At 39.6% G+C, this 13,276-nt stretch overlaps 1 protein-coding gene across 2 annotated transcripts in view; it reads right to left on the bottom strand.

The window, feature by feature from the left end:
• The window catches only part of LOC129764879 (carboxypeptidase N subunit 2-like), a 322,005-nt gene that overhangs the window by 288,463 nt on the left and 20,266 nt on the right, over positions 1-13,276 (bottom strand). For both annotated transcript variants that reach the window (XM_055764433.1, XM_055764432.1), the window contains one exon: positions 6,001-7,263. The gene's annotated coding sequence lies outside the window, so the exon portion shown is untranslated. The remainder of the gene's footprint in view (positions 1-6,000; positions 7,264-13,276) is intronic.

The raw sequence follows: 13,276 nt of genomic DNA, 5'->3' as shown, positions 1-13,276 counted from the left end.
GCTTAGAATAAAGTATATTTAACGTCAATTTCGTTCAAAAGAGTTGTTTATTTTTAATTGTGCCTAAATATGATAATTTCAGCCAGTTTCTATAAGACCACTTCAAAATTCATAAGCATTATCAATGAAAAATTCAAAACGATTGGCTGATTTACATGTCAATAATTAGCAACCTTGCTATTTCGACTAACAACCTTGAGAATTCGTGTTGGAATACCAAATTCTGCTAAACGGATTTCTCGATATTTTTTTCATGTTTCGGAAATTGCGACCTTGAGCTCTTCAATCGCGGTATACCGTTTTCCCTCAGTGTAGATCCTGCGTACAAGAATCCCCCTAAGATTTTAAATAGGTTTGGAGTGTGAGCCGACCAGTACAAAAAAAAAAAGGTTTTTGGTACTTAATCCATTGCTTTGTTTTCTTGCTGGTATGAATAGCAGCACTGTTTTGCTTGAATGTGAATTTTTTGTGACAATACCCACGCAAAAACGGTAGGAGGGAGTATTCCAGAACATGTATGTAATCCACCAAAATTCCTGGTTGAAAAATAATTTTCCTTCTTCCGTAAATCACGCTGGTACCCGTTGAAACTATCAGGATCATCCAAATTGATCTTTTTTCGTCAATGAAGATAACCTATACATTGAAGAACTTTCCGTTATGATATATAGCAAAATGTAATTTTTTGGAATCATTCTTTGTCGCCACATACCATGTCTCAATGTCGGTTCTTGTGAGCTTTGGCGAAACTCAGACGTCTTCCGATGTGAGGTGAGTTTTAACCTTTTAAGACCTCTTTATGTGAGGATTTTTTACCGATATTTAACGAATTGCCACCCGAGTAACATTTAAATTGAAATATTGCTTTATTTGCACTTGCGATTTTGAGGTATTTGAACCTGTTCTAGCTATTTCCCGCTCATCCCGGTCAGAGAGCTTCGATTTACGTGGAGCTCTCTCCTTCTTACCGTATCCTTGAGGATTCGCCAAATAATTGAGCACTACTTGATGCGATCGTCCAATCCGACGAGAAATTTCTCTAATACTAACATTTTCTTGATGAAATGCATCGATTTGTCTTTCTTCTCTCTCCGTGAGGACTTTTCCCCTCGGCATTTGCCAGATTTAGTTGATAAAAACAACTAAAACAACGGAAAATGTAACAGGTCTTATAGAAACTTGACAGTTGAAAATACGAAAATATTCGTTTACGCTCAGCGCTTGCACACACACAGTGTATGGTAGTCACCAATACCTACGCACTAGAAAATAAATTGAAGCATTGTTTGTTTACAATGATACAAGCCAGTAATATCATCACCTGGTCTTATAGAAGTTGGACAGAGTGTAGTCCACTAGATTTGAGATGAACGTTCCATGCAAAAAAAATCGTATTTTTTTCGAATTTCTAGATTAGGTTCTCCCCACAAGAGCTCTTTAAAAAGTTGCGGATTCTTCGATCTTTAGTCTAGAACTGTGTTCGAAACTTGAGTGTTCTTTTAGTTTAACCACAGGCGAATTTTCTATGCCCACTATTAATCATAAACCTTCGTTATTTTTTAACCTGTTTGAAGACCCTTTTCAAAATTGTTATATGTGTCTAATCTTTACGGCCTTCTATAGTTGGAGATCTGGCAGACCTGAATGGCTCGGGATCATACCCTATGGTATATCATGCGTGTTCGTGAATAAGTAATACTAATATTGCCATCCCTTGTCGAACGAATCACATTATTGAACAACTGAACAACCTTATAATTTTACATGCAATCCATATAAAAGTTATTAACACGTTCTTCGCCCAATGCGCCGTTTTAGAGTTTCTTGCGGGCCCAACTAGCGGATGAATTATTAAATGAAGATCAAACTTAGTTTGTAGACAACTTTTACAAGATCTAGTGATTTTTTTTTCAATTTGAAGACGAATTGACAACAATAACACATACTCATACTATACGGATTTCGCAAAAAAAGTGCAGTACAAACCATCCATACTATACATTGATGAAAAGAAAACATTATAGAGCAATTCCAAATGAAATCGACAAATGACAAAACATGAGTATTTTTGATTCGAGTGAAAGTGTGTATTCCGTTTGGGTTAGAGGAAATATGAGTTTTCCACAGCAATTGGGAATTTTTTGACTCAAGCATAACTTTTGAAAAGGGCGTATCGATTTTAGTAAGAGAAATATTTGATAATTTATATCTCAAAAACTGTGAGTCGTACCGAAATAGTGTCTTAGAAAGAGTTATAGAGTATTGATGGTTGAATATGAAAAAAGTGTACACTGAGAAAAAAAGACGGGTGGGTAATGTCGGGGACATAACCGGAGTGACGTAGGACTATGCAAAGGGGACAGCTTTTGTTAAATATATATTTTAAATATATTGTTTTATTTTCTTCACCTACGTGAATACCTACCTATCTACCTGAAAAATGGATTAGTTTACTGTTTACTCTTTATGAATATGTTAATGGTTCTGAAAAGAACCTTTGGTGTTGTGTTTTTGTTATCACTCGATATTCCCATCTTGTTCGGCTAAACCTTCCTGTTTAGCGATTTGTTGTCACTCGCCACAGCTTTCACAGTTGGAAAATTTCTTCCCATCCAGCTTGTGACATATTTTACAGTATATTACATTCAATGACACGTCGCATTACCACTACTCAGTGTCGGATTGGAGGTAATTTTAACCTGTAATTGAACATTTGCGATGACAGTGGTACAGTGTCGACTTTTAATGTGGGATCATAATTTGGATCTCTATGTTTACAAAAATGTCCAACTAAATAAGTCACATTACATGTCCGTCCAATTAGCTAAATGTCGAACTAATTGTAGATTACTGTACTTTCAATCTGGAAACAATTTAAGAATTGGTGAAAATTGAATAATCAGGAAAGTCCCCAACTATCAATAAGCTCAGAACAACTGCCAAATTCACATACTCATCAAATCCTGGCAAACAAATTATGAAAATATCAATTTGTGTTTTATTATTATTTTGGATAATGTTTTAGAAAGCATTGAACTTTATTTCCTAAACTCTTTTTTGGAAGGTTTAATGGCCCTGAAAAGCGCCTTGTTTTATGGAATGGTTCCAATTTAGAAAACTTAGTACTCGTGGTTTTGAAAAAAAACCATTTCGAATGCCCTCGATGCCGCCTTGTTCTGGATTTGCCACCAAAGCAGTTTGTATAAAGAACAAACTTTTTTCTTCTGCTACCTGATGCCGTTTTGCGATTGCGTTTGCCACTCGCCATTCGCTGCAACTGCCTGTTGTCTTGATGTCCGCCGAACCGAATGTGTTATGTTCCGAATGCAGGTTTTCTTATCGTCGCGAGCAGCTTTGCCAGCCAACTCGATCACTCCGGCGGCCGAAACTATATAACGCCGGCTAGGTGGACTGGTACACAGGTACTAACGCGCTCGACCTAGCTACCTTTTCCGGTGCAATTGGCGGATACACCTACGGGAAATTGCAGACCACCACGGTTCGAGCGGGATTTTGCCTTTCCCTTCACTTTTCCTCCTTTGCCATATCCAACCATGGCTGCTTGTGTTGGTTTGTTGATGTGAGGTGATGCGAAACGATGTGGTGTACGGTTCGGATGAGAATGATCGTTACGGCAGCGGAGAGGGGATTTTTAAGCTGACTGGCTGGCTCGAGAATTACGCATGTGTGAGACTGCGACCAATGTTTCCCTCATTTTTTTCTTTTTCCTTTCCAATCGTGCTTCATTCTATTTCGCTGCTGCTCTGGTTGCCCGTTTTGGTCGGTACGATTTGAGGAGCACAAAATGGACCAATCAAAAATGGGCACATAGTGTATTTGGACAATGCTTGATATTTCACAATTATTCAATTATTTATCTCAAGAAAAATGAAATGTTATTCGTTATGATAGATGCGTAGATATATTTCCTATCAATTGATGCAAAAACCTTTGCGATCTATTGAGAAATGCTCGAGTTATAAGCGTTCCAAATCTTGCATTTTTTCCTACTTGTTCAGTGCCTAGATTTCCATTTCACCCCCTATATCTTCCGGTTAGACGTAGTCCTACGTCAAAAAATAGTACTCTTTTTTTTATTTACAAAATAAAAATTCAATTTGCAATATCCAAAATACATATTTTTAATTTTTTTTTTATTTTTTTCATACAAAATAGAGTTCCTGTAGAAAATTTAAAAAATGGTCAAGCTATTTTTGACGAACTTTGTAGAACATCGAATTTTTAGGAATTTTCGAAGCTTCGAATTGTTGTATGTTAACACTCATTTTTAGCCACAAGTTATGAATCCTGATGCGATTTAAAACAAAAAAGGTTATTATCAATCTCCTTCTAAATGTAGCCATTCTCGAAATATTTAAAAAATATTTCTAATTTATAATCTTAAGTAAATAATCTCTTTTAATATGTTTGTCGTATTATACCGTCATGTTCATGAAATTTAATGAATTTTGAAAAGTTACACTTGAGTCAAAAAATGAACCATAATGATGTATTCGGAAAAATTATTGGAAATTATAAGCAAATTCATAAAATTTCATGAACATGACGGTGTAACACGACAAACATATTAAAAGGGATTATTTACTATAAAAAAAACAATAAAATGGAAATATTTTTTGAAATATCTCGAGAATGGTTGCATTTAGAAGGAGATTGATAATAACCTTTTTTGTTTTAAATAACATCAGGATTCATAATTTGTGTTTAAAAATGACTGCTAACATACAAAAACTCGAAGTTTCGAAAATTCCTAAAAATTCGATGTTCTACAAAGTTAGTCAAAAATTGTTTCACCATCTTGGACCCATTTTTTGAATTTTCTACGTGAATTCTATTTTGTATGAAAAAATAAAAAAAAATAAAAATATGTATTTTGGATATTGCAAATTGAATTTTTATGTTGTAAATAAAAAAGGAGTACTTATTTTTTTTCTCAGTGTATTTTTTTTCATATTCAACCATCAATACTCTATAACTCTTTCTAAGACACTATTTCGGTACGACTCACAGTTTTTGAGATATAAATTATTTGGACGAAAATTACATTACACTTGATTATATTTTATAGTCAACTGCGAAACACTTACCGAGCAATCACAGTAAACTGTTAACGATAATGGGAACTGATGAAACTCGGGAAAAATTTCAATATTGATGAACGGGTAAATTCTACGTGCTCACGCTAAGGAAACGTCAAACACAAACGTTAATGAGTAGTTTTGTAAGATTTGTGCCGATTATGTTATAATTCAAATGTAGTTCTCATGTGAAATGATAGTGAAACCAAGGGATTACTCTAAAGAAGCAATTGTGATATTAATTTGATAGTTATATCATCAGTGCATTAAACATTTCAGGATTTTAGAACAAAGTGTCTGAAATATGATTCAGAACGGTACACTGTTTAACCGGAGGAATGTGTGAACAATGTGTGTTGGAAATCTTAGCACTACTTCCGGTACAAAAAACTTAGATGAAATTTAGATCGTGAGGAAAGAGGACAAGCGAATAACTGTAGTTATTGATTTATAAAAATGGTTCGCACTGGAATTCAGCACTGTTTTCTGGTTGCTGAAAACTCGAATATCATTCCATTCGTGATTTGTTAGGTTACAGGTTTACCATTTTATGTAGTTGGAAGTGGAAGATAGAGTTTTTTTTTTTGAAAAAAAAAAACCGTTATAAGTTTGCCGTTCTGCCACATTGCGCGAAAAGTGCTCAAATCACATTTGAGCGTTGTCAATTGGTCGTCGATGAACTTTTATTGTGAGGCTTTTTATACGGACCGTCCTACTTTCGTGAAGTCAAGACCGAGATATCAGCGGAACTGAACGGATTTTTTTTGGAAAATAATTTCAGAAGGATTGAGTCGTACATGCGGTCACATGTTCACTTATGTGAGTCTTCAAAGAGTCCCACTCTACAGCAGATGAAACGAATATACGGTATTTGAAAAACTCTCGAAAAAATTGAACTTACCTTTTGTGCCGCTTTGTGTATTGCTAAAATCCAATAACCCAATTTACTATTCTCATCGGAATCGTTTTTATCGAAGCTCGCAGATTTTTAACTAGGTCGAGTACGTTTATTCACTATTTTAATCCACTCGTACTATGTACTCTCAACACACACACAGGCCTGAAACCACACGGAAGGTAATTTATCTATGAATATGAATTTTAATTTATTTTCCTTTATTTGCTGCCCCACAGATTTTGCCGGCTTTACTTGGCCTTTATTTGCAGCTCTTGCAATGGCTGCCAGGCGCAGATATTCAATCCACACGATGAAATCCCGATGAATTTTTCTCCGTTCGCAGCCGCACCTATTTATTGTAGCTCGAGTGGAGGAGCAGTTCAGCGAAAAGCAATTTATTTTCCTTTATCAGTCGTGCCGCTCTACACACTATCCCTATCTCTCACTACGAGGCAGGATAGCAGCGCGAAAGCGGGAAATGTTTTATCAAGGATCTTTCACTTAATTTTCACTTATCATTACACGGTGTTAGGTAATTTAAATTTTCTTCCGCCTTTTTTCGTGCGATGAGCTCTCCGAACCTGGTTGCACTTCAAACAAGCCGGATTTTCCCAACCGTAATGGCGAAGCCTCTGTTGGGCTTCTCACCCCCTCAAAAAGCAGGTCAGATGGTGGAATCAGCACACTTCCAACAGGTTGCGTCGCAATGCCTGAACACCAGAGGTGTGTACCTGTACCTTGGCGATGATGTTGGTCCCACACTCTCAGCACATCAGACAGTTGGGGAAATTAATGCGCTCCTTGACGACGTCGAGAAGGAGGAAAACGACCACTGGCGCTATTAATATTTCCTCGTATCATAACTCACACCGTTTCGTGTCTCTCGCTTGACGTTACTGAACGAGGCGAGTCACATACACCCACACACACATACACGCGCTCGCTTAGAAGGACGAAAAAAAATTCAGCTCCGCGAAGGAATTCGGTAGCTTATATGCACATACTTTAGCTCCTCGTCCACAGTCAGTGGGTTATGGCGGGATGCCTCGTATGTTGTGGGTGGGTTCACGGTGTACTCTACGGTGTTTCCACTCGTCGTCGTCTTGTTCCGATGTACGGCCGGAAGAATGATTCCACCCAAGGGATGTTGCGTCGTACGGGCGGGAAGGTGTCGAGGTGTTCCCAGTGGGGTCCGCCGACCCTGGCTTAGAGTTCAACGCGAAGCGATGCGAAGACGACGGCGAAGGTGTTGAAAATGTCGACGGTCTGGAATTTGAAGAGTACAAAAAAAATGGTAAAAGGATATGAGACAGAAATTGTGAAATACGGACTGGGAAGAGCATGGGTGCGAGAAAAATGCTTTGAAATTGTGTCGCTGCAAATAAAAAGCGGGTTTTTGTGATCTAAATGTTGGTAAATTGAAGTAGATACAGTTTTTCTGATTTCACTACTGTAATTAAACTTAATCAAATCTATTGCTAACTGAACATTAACTTATTTTTCCATCTATAGGGAAATCTTCTGATCTGACCGTCTAAATTATTGTGCATTGTGGTAGCTTCCGGTTCATGCAAAACGGCCCCAAATGACCGGAAATGTAGATATTGAAGTGAAGTTAGACAAAGGAAGAGACACGAAGATCGTGTTAGAGCGAAATAAAGCAAAAAAGTAGTAAAAGAGAACACGCACAAACGAAACGAAACGGTAATGGAGAATCGGAGAATCGGAGAAACGGAGAAACGGAGAAACGGAGAAACGGAGAAACGGAGAAACGGAGAAACGGAGAAACGGAGAAACGGAGATACGGAGAAACTGAGAAACTGAGAAACTGAGAAACGGAGAAACAGAGAAATGGAGATACGGAGAAACGGAGAAACGGCGAAACGAAGAAACTGAGAAACGGAGAAAACGGAGAAATGGAGAAACGAAGAAACGAAGAAACGGAGAAACGGAGAAACGAAGAAACGGAGAAACGGAGAAACGGAGAAACGGAGAAACGGAGAAACGGAGAAACGGAGAAACGGAGAATCGGAGAAACGGAGAAACGGAGAAACGGAGAAACGGAGAAACGGAGAAACGGAGAAACGAAAAAACGAAGAAACGGAGAAACGGAGGAACGGAGAAACGGAGAAACGGAGAAACGGAGAAACGGAGAAACGGAGAAACGGAGAAACTGAGCAACAGAGAAACGGAGAAACGGAGAAACGGAGAAACGGAGAAACGGAGCAACTGAGAAACGGAGAAACGGAGAAATGAAAAAACTGAGAAACTGAGAAACGGAGAAACGGAGGAACGGAGAAACGCAGAAACGGAGAAACTGAGAAACGGAGGAACGGAGAAACGGAGAAACGGAGAAACGGAGAAACGGAGAAACGGAGAAACGGAGAAACGGAGAAACTGAGCAACAGAGAAACGGAGAAACGGAGAAACGGAGAAACGGAGAAACGGAGCAACTGAGAAACGGAGAAACGGAGAAACGGAGAAACGGAGAAACGAAAAAACTGAGAAACTGAGAAACGGAGAAACGGAGGAACGGAGAAACGCAGAAACGGAGAAACTGAGAAACGGAGAAACGGAGAAACGGAGAAACGGAGAAACGGAGAAACGGAGAAACGGAGAAACGGAGAAACGGAGAAACGGAGAAACGGAGAAACGGAGAAACGGAGAAACGGAGAAACGGAGAAACGGAGAAACGGAGAAACGGAGAAACGGAGAAACGAAGAAACGAAGAAACGAAGAAACTGAGAAACGAAGAAACGGAAAAACTGAGAAATGGAGAAACAGAGAAATGGAGAAACAGAGAAATGGAGAAACGGAGAAACGAAGAAACGGAGAAACTGAGAAATGGAGAAACGAAGAAACGGAGAAACTGAGAAATGGAGAAACAGAGAGATGAGGAAACGGCGAAACGGAGAAACGAAGAAACGGAGAAACTGAGAAACGGAGAAACGGAGAAACGAAGAAATGCAGAAACGGAGAAACTGAGAAATGGAGAAACGGAGAAACGGAGAAACTGAGAAATGGAGAAACAGAGAAATGGAGAAACGGAGAAACGGAGAAACGGAGAAACGAAGAAACGGAGAAACGGAGAAACGGAGAAACTGAGAAACGGAGAAACTGAGAAACGGAGAAACTGAGAAACGGAGAAACGGGGAAACGGAGAAACGGAGAAACGGAGAAAAGGAGAAACGGAGAAACGGAGAAACGAAAACTAAAACAAAAACGATTTTTATTTGATGACCTCACTACCCAATTCCGCGGATAATCGGGGCTCTACGCTACGCACAAGCGCCACGCAATATGTTCTATTAGCTGTTTAGTTGGTGAGGTTAATCGAAAAGAGTAGCTGCCAAATGTTACAGTCCCTTCAAGCTGAACGCCACATTTATTATTTTAGACCTGATAGAAAATATATCTAATTGGAACCGATTCTTCGTTCGATTTGTTTCGGTGTTTAAAATATCAATACCCGAAACCCTCGCGGTAGCCACGTTGCCTTGATTTGATTAAGTCAGGATTCAACCGAATACCCCGTATACGGTAAGTTACAGAAAATATTCCTCGCAGAATATAAACCCAATCAAATAGCGCGGGTCAAATGAGGTTCGCCTCATTTTCCCTTGCCGAAAATTCCACAGAACCATCTCACCGGTCGATTCGAAAAAACGAGAAGAAAAACTGTCTGGCCCACGAGGCCGACGAGAAACGCATACTTATGGTAATGGAGACGGACACCGTTTCACGGGCCAACGAAATGCTTTTATCCGCTACATCAACTCCCACACACACGCAGCACGATGTTTGGGTCCTCCTGTGTGTGCCACGTGTAAAACTTCAAAGGCTCCAAAAGTGATGGCGGGTGATCGAGGAGTAAAGCGGGCTTTGCTTGATCCGGCCACAAATTCCCGAACGAGTCGATATCGTTTTCGAGAGGCCACATTTAGCACCAAAGACATGGGCCGCCATAATTTCCCAAGGCGTGCGGTGCTTTTTTTCGTGCGAATTTGGAAGTGTTTTTCTGGTGAAAATAAAAAATGCGGTAGAATGGTGAGTTTATTTCGGAGATAGTCTTCTGCAAATTCTATGCGTAACATTATCGTGATGAATTTGGAACGGGTTTGAATCGCTATTTTGGAGAATACATTTATTAAAAATGACAGAGGCTACCTTTGTCTATCACCTAAGAGAGGCGTAAATTCTTCAAATATTAGGATGGATTTGGGGCACCGCTAGTCTTTCCAGAAACGTGAGAAATCGGTTAAGCTAGAAATGGATGGAGCCATATTACAAAAAGTCGCAAAGGCTATTACTGTTAAATATGGTCATAAGAATTGGCAAGAGAAATTAATTTCAAGCTGCTAAAGCAATAGTTAATAGTAAATAACTTCCTGCTCCTCGTTGCTAGGCCTCTCTCTGAGGGTTGTGACGCAGTTTAGTTTTCGCTTCTCTTCAAGAACTGAACAAAGGATATTAACCCATTCATCTAAGTTTTAATTATCAACAGAGTGGATCAAACAAATGTGCTTCGGTCGGACACGCATAGTGATATTTCACAACACTGCTGAGCGTTTAAAAGCGCCCTATGATACGCAATTGCCCAGCGTTAAAACATAAGGTACAACCAGGGTTGTCAACTATAATTTGAAAAAAATCAGGAAGAATGAAAATAAAAATCAGGATAAATCAGGTTAGCTCATATTGGGTTGTCCGAAAAGATAATGTTGATTTTTGGGAAAACAAAAACATAATATTCAATCAAAGCATTATAATTTAATTTTATATTCATAGTTTTACACAGCTTTAATATTCTATTCTCCAAGAAGATTTTTGCTTCCTCGTCGAAAACTGCTGCGAGCCATACATGTGAGAAACAGGTTGCTTTGTAGCTCATAATACAGAATCCATTCCAAATCCCACCAGGAACAGAGTAGGGGAATTGCGGTTAAAATGAACAGGGTTGGTAAAATAAACCAGTGCTCAAACTTCGATTATTAAACTAAAAACCAATTGATACGTCTTCATTATCCTATTCATGTGGAGGCGATCTGGCGTAGTGGTAACATCCATGCCTCTCACGCTAAAGGTCACGAGTTCAATTCTCACTCCCGACATTCTTCCAAAAATGGAAGTAAAAGTGACGAACCAGCCTAATGAGTTTAAAATCACTATAATACAGATAAAAAAAAAATCCTATTCGTAGAACGTTTGAAGCTATTTAAGACACCCTGTTATGCATTAAACTGTAATATGTAAAAAGTAATAAATAAAACAGAAATTTATCTCGCGGTAGCCATTCGGATGTAATTCTGCGCGCATCGTATTTAAGGAATTTCCCGTAAAATTTAAATTATTGGACCTGATATCTTCGACAAATCATCAGTTTGGACAACTGTTCACATATTCAGTGAGAGGTAAATAGAAATTTTGTTTTGTTTCAGTGGTTAATTCGCATTAGAAATTACATTGTTGTTTGGGGCAAAATGAGCCACCACTGGATAACGACTAACAATGTTATGTTTTCCGAAGCTGATCTACCACATCACATGTTACTTTTCAAGGCGTTCCAGCCAGTCAGCTTAAAAATCCCCGCTCAGCTGCCGTAACGATCATTCTTTGTGTGGACACTGACTGTACAACATCGTTGCTAGACGAGTTGGATGGCGAGGGATCGAGTGCCTTTCACAAGGGCGGAGGTGGTAGCGCTGGAGTAGAGTAATAGAGTTTTCAAAGGGCCTTTCTCAAGGCTAGAGACGAATGAACTGCAAAAGTTTAAAGTCTCTATAATACAAGACCTTCCTTCCTTCCGTAGCGATCATTCTCATTCAAACCGTACACCACATCGGTTCGCATCACAACACATCAACAAACCAACCCAAGCAGCCATGTCTGGACATGGTAAAGGAGAAAAAGTGAATGGAGAGGCAAAATCCCGCTCGAACCGTGTTGATCTGGAGTTCTTTGCAAGGGTAGCTAGCTAGCCTAGGCCGAGCGCGTTAGTACCAGTGCAGCAGTCCACCTAGCCGCCTTTATATAGTTTCGGCCGCCGAAGTGATCAAGTTAGCTGGAAAAGCTGCTCGCGACCTGATGCCGTTTTGCGATTGCGTTTGCACTCGCCACTCGCTGCAACTGCCTGTTGTCTTGATGTCCACCGAACCGAATGTGTTCTGTTCCGAATGCGGATAAGAACACCCGCATTCGGAACAGAACACATTCGGTTCGGTGGACATCAAGACAACAGGCAGTTGCAGCGAGTGGCGAGTGCAAACGCAATCGCAAAACGGCATCAGGTCGCGAGCAGCTTTTCCAGCTAACTTGATCACTTCGGCGGCCGAAACTATATAAAGGCGGCTAGGTGGACTGCTGCACTGGTACTAACGCGCTCGGCCTAGGCTAGCTAGCTACCCTTGCAAAGAACTCCAGATCAACACGGTTCGAGCGGGATTTTGCCTCTCCATTCACTTTTTCTCCTTTACCATGTCCAGACATGGCTGCTTGGGTTGGTTTGTTGATGTGTTGTGATGCGAACCGATGTGGTGTACGGTTTGAATGAGAATGATCGCTACGGAAGGAAGGAAGGTCTTGTATTATAGAGACTTTAAACTTTTGCAGTTCATTCGTCTCTAGCCTTGAGAAAGGCCCTTTGAAAACTCTATTACTCTACTCCAGCGCTACCACCTCCGCCCTTGTGAAAGGCACTCGATCCCTCGCCATCCAACTCGTCTAGCAACGATGTTGTACAGTCAGTGTCCACACAAAGAATGATCGTTACGGCAGCTGAGCGGGGATTTTTAAGCTGACTGGCTGGAACGCCTTGAAAAGTAACATGTGATGTGGTAGATCAGCTTCGGAAAACATAACATTGTTAGTCGTTATCCAGTGGTGGCTCATTTTGCCCCAAACAACAATGTAATTTCTAATGCGAATTAACCACTGAAACAAAACAAAATTTCTATTTACCTCTCACTGAATATGTGAACAGTTGTCCAAACTGATGATTTGTCGAAGATATCAGGTCCAATAATTTAAATTTTACGGGAAATTCCTTAAATACGATGCGCGCAGAATTACATCCGAATGGCTACCGCGAGATAAATTTCTGTTTTATTTATTACTTTTTACATATTACAGTTTAATGCATAACAGGGTGTCTTAAATAGCTTCAAACGTTCTACGAATAGGATTTTTTTTTTATCTGTATTATAGTGATTTTAAACTCATTAGGCTGGTTCGTCACTTTTACTTCCATTTTTGGAAGAATGTCGGGAGTGAGAATTGAACT

Source organism: Toxorhynchites rutilus, chromosome 2 (genome assembly GCF_029784135.1).
Source record: "Toxorhynchites rutilus septentrionalis strain SRP chromosome 2, ASM2978413v1, whole genome shotgun sequence".
Lineage (NCBI taxonomy): Eukaryota > Metazoa > Arthropoda > Insecta > Diptera > Culicidae > Toxorhynchites > Toxorhynchites rutilus.
This window is presented reverse-complemented; position numbering and strand designations above follow the sequence as displayed.